Here is a 10,696-nt window from a genome sequence, read left to right as displayed (position 1 = left end):
CTAATTCACATGTTGTAGTTAGAAAGGAAGAGGAGTAGGTAAGCAGCAGAAATCACCTAGGACAGAGAAAGCTGAGAACCAGAGAACATGCTCTATCCAGCACTCTCTCCTCCTCTTCATAGCAGAGAAGTCAGACAGCAGTCAGTGACACCAAAGATGGCATTTCTGCTCCACGCAGTGCTGTTCGGCATTGACTGGGCATCTTCCTGTTCCAGGCAGTTAGTAGAGTGGCAATGATGTATAAGAAATGGCCTCCATCTGTGCCATGAGGGAATATGGGGCTTTGGTTACAGCATTGGCTTGGATTCAAGCAGGTACTATCCACACTAGCTGTGTGAGCTTGGACTTGTTATTCAACTGTCCTTTGCCTTTGTTTCCTCAGCTGTAAAATATGGGTGGACTAAAAGCACTTATCAGGGAGCGTGAGAAGTAGGACCATCAGTTAATATTAGCTATAATGATGACCCGTAAAAGGAAGCTGATGATCTGTGAAGGAAAAGGACGTAGGCAGCTCAAGTCAGACTGTGTGAGATGTGCTGTCTCAGAGGGAAGGCATTCTGATGGAAGGACTCAGAGGAGGTTTTATAGAGAGAAGACATTTAAGTTAGAAACTAAATAATGGTGATTTCGGCAAATAGAAAATTCACTTGCACATTTCCATTGTGCTTTATTCAGTGCCATGTCTATGAGAAAGAAAATACGAGTTTGATTTTTAATAAACCGTAAGTATCTTATCAACACTTGGGGGACACAATGCATTCAACTCCTTAATTAGATATGGTGTAACATAAAGGGTATATTTTCTCTAGAACTGTCAAGGGAGCAACACTGTTAGATGTCTGTCACCAACTTCACTGCAGGTGCAGAGCCACAGTGGGACTACACTACCTTCACCCAGCAGAGGGAGAACCACTGCTAGACAATGGCCACTGGCCTGCTTTCCCTGCCCACACACCTGGACTTGCAGGCAGCAGTACAAAGAGAGGGAGTGACCTTTGAGATTCTGTGTGGTATCAAGGAGCTCATATGTCCTGTTCAAAGTGAAAGCATTTATAGAGTAATGGAGGAACAGAGTAGCAGGAATAATTTGAATTCTTAGTAAATTAGTGGTTTATTTATGGGAGGCATACATTTATAGGAAGCTAATGGCCACAATTTATTGAGCACCTACTGTGTTTCCAGAACTATACTGGTAGTTTTTCATTTATTATCACATATACCTCAGAGCAACAGTACAAAGAAGGTACTATTATAATTCCCATTTCATAGATGAGATAAGAGAAGAACAGAAATTACAGGTATCTAAATGCCCTTTCTAAATCAGAAATGTCGGCTTCAAGAACAGAAAGGTACTCAGGCTGGTGTTTGATGGTACAAAAGTTTGATGGTACAAAAATAATAGACAATTACATAAGCATCAAAGGATAAGAAGTGGATGGTATGCCTTGAAAAATAAGAACACCAGGACATAGCTATCTCTCCAATTTTTTTTTCTCTTTCTCTGAATATATCCTGGATCTAAGTCTTCTTTCTTTCAACTAGAGTCTCTCTGTCATTCATTTGGGTCAGGGGTTGTCTTAGTCCATCTGGGCTGCTATAACAAAAATAATATAGACTCTGTAGTTTAAACAACAAACATTTCTTTTTCACTGTTCTGGAGACTGGGAAGTCTGAGATCAAGGTGCTGACAGACTTGGTGTCTGGTGTGAGCCATTTTCCAGGTTCATAGATAGCCATTTTTTGCTGTGTCCTCACATAATGAAGGGGAGAGGGAGATTTCTGGGGTCTCTTACAAGGGCACCAATCTCATTCATGAAGTTTCTACCCTCACAACCTGATGATCTCCTAAAGACCCCACCTCCAAATACCATCATATTGGAGATTAAGGTTCAACATATGAATTCTGGGGGAACATAAACATTCAGTCTTGCATTCTGCACCTGGCTCCACAAAATTCATGTCCTTTTCACATGCAAAATATATTTATTCCCTTCTAGCAACTCTAAAACTTTTAACTCAATCTAGCATCAACTTTATAGTATTAAGTCCAAAATCTTATCTACATATTATCTAAATCAGGTATGGGTGAGACTCATGGTTTTATTCATCCTGAGGCAAATTTCTCTCCAGCTATGAATGTGTGAAACCAAGCATATTATTGCTTCCAAAATGCAATTGGTGAGGTAGGAATAGGATAGACATTTCCATTCCAAGAAGGAGAAATAGGAAAATAAAAAGGACCAAAAAGTGCCAAAGTAAGTCCAAAACCTATCAGAGCAAATACTATTAGACCCTAAGGCTTGAGAATAATACTCCTTGACTCTATGCTCTGTTTTCTAGGCTCCTGGAATAGCAGGACCACCCTGTGCAGCTCAGTGGGACAGCCTGCAGAACTCTCTGCTGAGCTCTGCTCTCCTGTGGTTCTCCACTGGGGACGATTTTGGAGGATGAGAATTTGGGGCAGTCATTACCACTAAAAGACTCCACCTCTCTCCTTTTATAACAATATGTATTATTATGACTATATAGGTCCTACTTACAGATGAACCATGTAATTTGCAATGTTTCTCCCCTCTTTTACCTGGACTTTTTTGTTCTTTTCCTAGGATTAAATATTGGCTTTTTAAAAACTGGCTTGGATTTGTCTTTATACCAGTGCCCAAGGCTTCACCAGTTGTCCAGTTCTCCACTCAGGATATACAGATGCATCAAGTATCTGGTCAATTTTGTCCTGTAAAGAAAGTTTTCCTGGAGCCTTTGACTTCTTCCAGAAGGGCCTGAATGTGCTGTGCATCTGGGCAACCTGTTGTGTTGGTTTCTTGTGGCTGCTGTAACCAATTACCACAAACTGGGTGGCTTAAAACAACAGAGGTTAATTTCTCCCAGTTCCAGAGGCTCAAAATGTGAAGTCAGTATCAGTGGACTGAAACCAAGGTGTTGGCAGGGCTACGCTCTACCTGGAGGCTCTAGGAGACATTCCTTTCCTTACCGGTCCAGCTTCAGGGGCTGCTGCAGTTCCTGGCTTGTGGCCACCCCCCCAACCGATGCCCCCGCCTTGCTCCTTTTATTCCTCCTTCCTCTTCACATTGTTTTCAGAAGCTTGTAGGATGTTCTGTTTATCCCTACTAGTCTGAAATTTTACAACTGTCTGTGCTTGGTGAGTGTATTTTTTTCCATTTTACTGGCATTGAGTGAATTTTAAAAGAATATGAAGAATAACTTCGTTCAGTTCTAGAAAATTTACTTTGTTTTATTAATGCTCTGCCCTGCCTATCCCTCCCACTCTGCTTTATCTGTTCTTTAATTCTCAACTCCTACTACCCAGTAGTAAAGGTCTTCGCTTGGATCTCTCACTTTCTCTCCCCCTGCTCCTTTCTCCTTTTCTCCATCTCTGTTTTTGCACCCTCCTGTCTTAAGTCCCCTCTTAAAACGAATGCACAGGTGGCATAGTCAGGGTTTGCAGAGCTTGGCAGTCTTCCTGGGGCTGGGAAGGTGGGCTACTTATAAGTCCAACACTGGCACTTCATCTTTTGTTCCAGTGGTGGGGAAGGAAGTGGGGTGGATCAAATAAAGCCTATACAATGGCACACAGTAGTGTGCCAGCTCAGAGGGCTCTACTGGCATCCAACAATGAAAAATTTGATTTCCAAAGTCAAGAACTTGTACTTTTGCTAGTCTTCTGCAAATTGTCACCCTGTGAATTAACATCTTATATTCCTCGAAACAGGGGCCCTGATTTTTTGCTTGCCAGGCTAGGTGGTCACCTGAGAAATTATGAATGATACTGACTTGTTGATTGGTAAATTCATGGTCTGCTTGAGACCTGTGCTACAGTTTGAACAGTTTATAGCTGAACAATAACAAACACATCTTGGTTTGTCAGAGATAATTACTGTTGTCTCAGAGTAATAGCTCACCTTTCACTTTCAAAACTGGTCTAGTTCAGATGATTCATTATGTGGTCACACTACTTATACCTGCATGTGGACTACAACTGGAGCACATGTACACCCTGGATAAAACCTAGATTTAGTCAGATGCAAAACACTACCTTGGAATAAAGAAAACTTCAGAACTTCAAGACTTAGAACTTCATGTTTCTTACTTAACCTATAGCTCGTGTGGTGTTGACCTGTCAGCAATATTGTAACAGTTAAGAGAGTAATAGAGAATAACACTTAACCTTTCCTGTTTTATAAATCATGCAACCTAGTCTAGGATTAGAAAGAGAAAAGGCAAGTGTAACAAAAAATTTGATAGACTTAAGAAAACTACCTCCGAACCTGAGTTACAATGAATCGGTCTATGTTCAATAACTACATAATAATTTAATATTTAATTTTGTTAAGAAGTGGTATTTACAAAATCTCAACTAAGATTTGAAAGTGGTGACTGTATTGAAGCATGTCAAGTTTCATTTTTGTAAAACTTGCAATAACCTGGAAATGGGTCATTACATAACAAAATAAGGTTATTGGAATGAAAAGTACAATAGTTAAACTATAGCATTTTTTATAATATGTTTTTTATTGAAGTATAGTGGATATACAGTATTATATTGATTTCAAGTGTGCAACATAGTGTTCCACAGTTATCTACATTATTAAATGCTTTCCCCAATAAGTGTAGTTACTGCTGACATAGAAAGATATTCCAATATTGTTGGCTATATTCTATGCTATACTTTCATCCCCATAACTAATTTATGTTATGATTGAGATTTTGTACTACATTTTCCTTATACATTCATCTATTGATGGACACTTAAGTTGCTTCCATACCTTGGCTATTGTAAATAATATGGAACATTTAAAAAAAGATAGGAGTGCATGTATTTTTTTGAATTAGTGATTATGTTTTCTTTAGGTAAATTACCAGAAATGACGGGTTGTGTGGTATTTTTAGTTTTAGTTTTTTGAAGAACTTCCATACTACTTTCAACAGTGGCTGTACCAATTTACATTCCCACCAACAGTGCACAAATATTTCCTTTACTCCACATTCTCACTGCCACTCACTATTTATCTTTTTGATAGTAGCTGTGCTGATTTGTGTGAGGTGATGTTCCATTGTTGTTTTGATCTGTGTCATTTCCCTGATGATTAGTGACGTGTAGCATCTTTTCATGTGCCTGTTGCCCGTCTGTGGCTTCTTTGGGAAAATGTTTATTCAGGTCCTCTGCCCATTTTTAAGTTGGCTGATTTGGTTTTTTTGGTTTTGAGTTGTATAAGTTCTTTGTATATTTTGGATATTAGCCCCTTATCAGGTATATTTTCACACAGTCAGTTGCCTTTTTATTTTGTGGGTGGCTTCCTTTACTGTGAAGAAGCTTTTTGGTTTGATGTGGTTCCACTTGTTCATTTTTGTTTTTGTTTCCCTTGCCCAGGGAGACATATCCAGAAAAAAATTTCTCATGCTGATGTTCAAGAGATTCCTGCCTGTTTTCTTCTAAGACCTTTATGGTTTCATGTCTTACATTTAGATCTTTAATCCATTCTTAATTTACTTTTGTGTTTGGAGTAAGACAGTAATCCAATTTCATTCTCTTGCATGTAGCTGTCCAGTTTCCCAACACCAGTTATTGAAGAGACTGTTTTTTCCCCATTGTATATTCTTGCCTCTTTTGTCATATATTAATTGACCATATATGTCTGGGTTTATTTCTGTGCTCTATTCCATTCCATTGATCCATGGATCTGTTCTTGTGCCAGCAGCATACTGTTTTAATCACTGTAGCTTTGTAGTATAGCTAGAAATTAGAGAGCATGATACCCCCAGCTTTGTTCTTCTTTCTCAAGATGCTTTGGCTATTCAGGGTCTTTTGTGGTTGTATATAAATTTGAGGATTATATACATATAATCCTATGCTTGAGTTCTGTGAAAAATGCCATGCTATTTTGATGGGGATTGCTTTGGGCAGGATGGCCATTTTGACAATATTAATTTTTTCTATCCGCAAGCAAGGGATAGCTTTCCATTTATTTGTGTCTTCTTCAATTTCTTTCATCAGTGTCATAGTTTTCAGAGTATCAGTCTTTTACCTCCTTAGCCAGGTATTTTATTTTTTCCTTTATTTCTGTGTATTTTATTCTTTTTGATGCAAATTTAAATGGAATTGGTTTCTTGATTTCTCTTTCTGCTAGTTCATTATTATATAGGAATGCAACAGATTTCTTTATATTGATAATGTATCCTGCAACTTTACTGAATTCATTTATTTTAGCTTTTTTTTTTTTTGGTGGAGTCTTTAGGGCTCTCTATATTATCATGTCATCTGAAAATAGTGCGTTTTCCTTCTTCCTTACCAATTTGGATGTCTTTTATTTTTTTTCTTGTCTGATTGCTGTGACTGTGTTTTCTATACCATGTTGAATAAAGTAGTGAGAGTGGGCATGCTTGTTTTGTTCTGATCTTAGAGGCAAAACTGAGCTTTTCACCATTGACTAGGATGTTGACTGTGTGTTTGTCATATATGGCCTTTATTATGTTGAGGTAGGTTCCCTTTATGCCCATTTTGTTGAGAGCTTTTATCATGAATGGATGTCGAATATTGTCAAATGCTTTTTTTGCATCTATTGAAATGACCATATGGTTTTTATTCTTCCTTTTGTTAATGTGGTATATCACATTGATTGATTTATAAATATTATACTATTCTTGCTTCCCTGAAATAAATTCCACTTGGTTGTGAAGGATGATCCTCTTGTATTTTTTAATTTGGTTTGCTAATATTTTGTTTAGGATTTTTGCTTCTGTGTTCATCAGGGATATTGGTCTATAATTTTATTTTTTTGTGGTGTCTTTGGTTTTGGTAGTAGAGTGATGCTGACCTCACAGAATGAATTTGGAAGTATCCCCTCCTCTTCTACTTATTGGAATACTTTAAGAAGGTTGGATATTAGCTCTAGTTTGAATGTTTAATAGAATTCAGCTATGAAGCTATGGTCCTGGAATTTTGTTTGTTTGGAGTTTAATTACCAATTTGATTTCATTACTGGTAATTGGTCTGTTCATATTTTCAGTTTCTTCCTGGGTCAGTCTTGGAAGGTTGTACTTTTCCAGGAATTTGTCCATTTCTTCTAGGTTGTCCAATTTATTGGCATATAATTTTTCATAAATTTCTCTTATAATTCCTTGAATTTCTGTAGTATCAGTTGTAACTCCTCTATTTTTATTTCTGAATTTGTTTATTGTATCCTCTCTTTTTTTTCTTGATGAGTCTGGGTAGGGGTTTGTCTATTTTTTTTATCATCTTGAAGAAGCAGCTCTTGGTTTCATTGATTTTTTTTTCTACTGTTTTTATTCTCTATTTTTTTATTTCTGTTCTGATCTTTATTATACCCCTCCTTCTTCTAACTTTGGGTTTCATTTGTTCTTTTTCTCATCCCTTTAGTTGTGAGTTTAGATTATTTATTTGAATTGTTCTTATTTCTTGAGGTAGGCCTCTATTGCCATGTACTTCCCTCTTAGAAACACTTTTGCAGCATTCCACATATTTTGTAACTGCAGTATCCAGTTGTCTTACATAGATTACTATAGTCTCAAAACAGGATTAATGTTTGTTTACTCTAATGTCAATAATAAATATTCTCCTGGGGCCTTGTCTGGGATCTGAGTTACAGGGAGGGGAAGTGTTTGCTAAAAAATAACTTAAGGAGTAAATATTTCTCCTGAATCTAAATTTAAGCCTTGGAAAAGTAGAATCTAAAAGCTGGAGTAAAGTATATTCCTTTATCTGTAAAAAAGAATTGAAAAGCATTCTCTCCCCCACTGCTCCCATGCTCAAATAAAAATAAATAGAAAAGGTTTGGAGGAATCATGAGCTACATATGGAACACCCAGAAACTTCCTCTCTTACAGGGACTTTCCAAGGCATACAACACTCAATCAGTAGATGATTTCCAAGTCTAAGGGGCTCTGGAACTTTTTGAGCTGTTTTACTCATTTGTTTTATAATTAACTTTATTGATATCAACTTTATATACCAAAAAATGCATTTTAAGTGTACCCCTCAACGATCAATTAATATACTTCTAAATCTACCACCACAAACAGGATATGGACCATATCCATCACTCTCTAAGTTCTCTTATGCCCCTTTGCAATATTGACATAAGGCTAGACATATTCAACGTGATTTCAATCATTTTAAAGTTTTTAATGATCATTTTATGGTCCAGGATAGGGTCCATCTTGGTGAGTGTTCCACATCATTTTAAAAGAATACATACTATTTCATTGTTGGATGTAGTGTTCAATTAATATCAATTAAGTTGGTCTGTAGTACTCTTTTGTTAGGTATAATTTATCCTCACTGGTTTCTTTCTACTTCTATCAAGTATTGATACGAGGGTGTTGCATTGTCTAGCTTTAATGGTTAAATTTGCATACTTCTCCTTTCAGTTGTAGCAGTTATTGTTTCATGTACTTTGAAGTTTGATTGAGTATATATGCATGATAAACATTGCTATATATTTTTGATGAGTTACCTCCTTCATTGTTACTTAATGTTCTTCATTGTCCCTTGTAATAGTCTTTGTTTTGAAGTGCATTTTGTCTGAAGTAAGTAGAGTTATACCGTCTTTGGCTAGTGTGTAGGTGATGTATTTTCCCCCCATCTTTTTACTTTCAGTCCATATGTGTCTTTATGACTAAAGAGGGTTTCATGTGGACAGTATATCGTGTTGCACTTAAATTCAGTTTAACAATTTTATTCTTTTAATTTGGGTGTTTAGATAATTTAAAAACAAATTTTATCTACTTTGCAATGTTTTTCAGGCTCATCCCTATTGAGACTAACAATAGGGAAGGAACCATGATCTTACTGCTAAAACAAGTGCCTAGGTTTTAGTATTTCCTCCTGGAGAACTTTGTTGAAGGAGATAAATCATTTTAAGCATCTTGTTTGTTTTTTTCTCTTCTGTCTTATTTGATTCATTGATTCATTCACCCATTCATTTATTCAATAAACATTTGTTACAGATTCAAAAATGTATGCATACTACATCTCAGAAATCAGTTAGGATGTGTTTTTAAAAATTATGTCTAAAATAACCCTAATCTATTCCATGACCATCCATATACTAAGTAAAAGGCAAAAAGTAACTTCTGGTCTTATTTAAACTTGGACCACTGTAGTGACTTAAATAATCCTTCAGGGATGTGCTCTTTATCTTTTGCTAAAACGAAACACCCAATTTCCCAGAGTCTCCCTGTCCCCCTATTCTCTTGCCAGGCATATGGAAGGAGGACTGCATGACTTCCTCGTGTGGGGACAATGGGCTCCCCAGCACTTGTGATGTTTCTGTTCCTCCAGTTTTCAGGAGGATGCCCTGTCTGCTTGGTGCTTCTGGCCTACTGCATTTGTAGCTGAAGTCCTCAGGTGGTGGAACTCATGGTCTGGTTTATCTTGGCTGATTAGAGCCTAGTGTTGCTTTCCTGTTTTCTCAGCTCACCTGAGCTGACACTGGTGCAACAAACACCCTGTCCTCCATCCGGCCTGTTTTATGTGTTGGGAATTGACTAGCAATAATCCTGATCCATATTTCTTTAGCCACCAGTCAAATTAGTATTTCAGTTCAATTGCAAAGGTCTTAGAAGGGTATGGTGCCATGGAGAAGTAAACAGTTGGAATTCAGAAGGCCAGCTTTGGAATAGGGAGGAAAATTCCGATGTCTTTCAAATTTCCTTTTTTTGGCCAAAACTGAAAGGCATAGTTGTTGAGTAGAAATATCTGTTTACCTTCCTTCTAGTTACACATTTTCTTTCTCCTTTGGAAGCCATACTATCTGAGGCTTATCATGTCCTCACTGAATGATTTGCAATGCTCATTTAACCATAGAAGTACCACATGAAAAATAAATGAAAACCATCCTTAGGAGATAAGCCCCCCAGACCTGCGTGTAAACTAATAAAAACACAATCATCTGTGGCTTTCCCTATTGTTCACTCTATTTGTACTGCTGACCAAATAAAAGAAAAACGTTTTTCTTCTTCCATGTGGCGTGTTCTAGATGGAATGGTATCACACATTTTAATTTTGTTTCAAAACCTATGTCATTAAAAAGAAAGAAATATATAACCTTGCTCTCATGGGTAAAATCTCATTTGAACACCACATAGTGACTAGAAAGAGTTTAAGGTTTAAGGATTAAGCAAAGTGCCTGAGCCCTTGAGTTAAGAGTTGACTGGTTTCTTCCTACTCAGCTTGTCACACAATTGGAATAATTAACTAACAAAGTTAAAGAGTAGGGTATGTTTTGGTACTTCATATAAAATAATATTCTCAAGAGTCTGAAAGTTCAGTCAAAGTTAACCATAAAGCCAGTTTGTAAAACTCTTATAAAAGCAATTGATAATTGAAAAGAATATGTGTGAGCTTATTGTACAGAACATGAAAATAATGTAAGAAACTAGAATTAACAAGAGAATATGTTTTTGTTTTCTACCATATACTTAAAACTTTTGACACCTGCTTCCACATATGTATTCTATAATCTTAGAATTGCATAATTAGTTATGCCAAATTTAATATTAATACTACATGATATTCATAAAGAATATTATGAATTGTAAGTTCTCTGCCTTTTGAATATTTGAGAACCTCTGTTATGTGAAACCTTTCTGACCCTAAAACTCTGTAGGAAAAATAAAAATACTCCTATTGCACTTTGAGGTTTTGTTACAAACATTCAAT

General features: G+C 36.7%; 1 protein-coding gene across 8 annotated transcripts in view; it reads left to right on the top strand.

Annotated features, from left to right (window-relative positions):
• C5H4orf17 (chromosome 5 C4orf17 homolog) overlaps window positions 1-10,696 on the top strand; it is a 268,239-nt gene that overhangs the window by 140,255 nt on the left and 117,288 nt on the right. The window lies entirely within an intron of this gene.

This window comes from Manis javanica, chromosome 5 (assembly GCF_040802235.1).
Source record: "Manis javanica isolate MJ-LG chromosome 5, MJ_LKY, whole genome shotgun sequence".
In the NCBI taxonomy this organism is placed as follows: domain Eukaryota; kingdom Metazoa; phylum Chordata; class Mammalia; order Pholidota; family Manidae; genus Manis; species Manis javanica.
This window is presented reverse-complemented; position numbering and strand designations above follow the sequence as displayed.